The sequence below is a fragment of the Dromiciops gliroides genome, chromosome 1 (assembly GCF_019393635.1).
Source record: "Dromiciops gliroides isolate mDroGli1 chromosome 1, mDroGli1.pri, whole genome shotgun sequence".
In the NCBI taxonomy this organism is placed as follows: Eukaryota; Metazoa; Chordata; class Mammalia; order Microbiotheria; family Microbiotheriidae; genus Dromiciops; species Dromiciops gliroides.
In genome coordinates this window covers 128,429,184-128,430,247 of record NC_057861.1, presented here as the reverse complement: position 1 = coordinate 128,430,247, position 1,064 = coordinate 128,429,184, and positions in this window count along the sequence as shown.

Below are 1,064 nucleotides of genomic sequence, written 5' to 3'. Positions count from 1 at the left end.
GCAGCCTTGGAAAGGGCTCAGCAAGCCCTCCCAGCAGAGATGCTAGTCCTCCTGAATATCTCATACACCCTTATAATAGCCCTATGAGCCAAGCAATGTTATTATGGACAACTGATGCAGTGGATGGAGCTTTAGATATTAAGTCAGGATGCCCTGTGTTAAAATCTGGCCACAGACACTAGCTGTGTATTCCTGGGAAATTCACATAACCTTTGTTTCAACTATAAAATGGGAATAGCAATAGTACTTATCCTCCATCAAGGGTGAAAATAGCCAATGAGATACTATTTATAAAATGCTTAGCACTTTAGTGACTGGCACACAGTAGGCATTTACTAAATACTTATTCTCTTTCCCTCATATAAATGAAGCAATAGGCCATGAGAGTTTATGCAATTTATGTATGGTCACATTCCGTTAAAATTCTTGAAAGCAAAATAATTTTCCTTCATAATATCCCATTTGGATTTCCCCTCTCCCTACTCCCCCTTTTTCCTCCTGATGGCCACAGTAACTTTTAGGAAACTATCATATGCATTATCATCACAGCCAACTTTCAACTGCCATTAGATCTGGTGAGGTTACATCACAGTGGGTCTTTATAATCATATTCGCCCAACATTTACAGGGAGCAGCCTTTGAATATGAGTGTAAAACACAGAACAGTCCTGAACATCTGTGCTATAGCTAGGAGTAGAGTCATTTATTCTTCTACAGATACACTTTTTAACAATAAATCAACATATGTTTATTAAGCACCAACTCCATGCCAGCTTTTATCATGGGCACCTGGGACACAAGTAAAAATAGTGGAAGGATGCCTACTCATTCTAATACAGGAGACTAAAGGATGTCAAACTGTGGAGTGGTCTAGGACAGGGTGGGAGAAAAGCCAGGTCTGCTACAGATGATCCTCATCCCCATGGTCAGTGCCAGCATGCTCATCCATCCAAAAACCTTTTGTTTGTCTAGCCCATGATTTACACCTTCTAAGCAAAGCCTTATGCTCTAGCCATACTTCTCAATTCTCCAGTCCATAAATATGCCTTGTGCCTTTTTGCTTT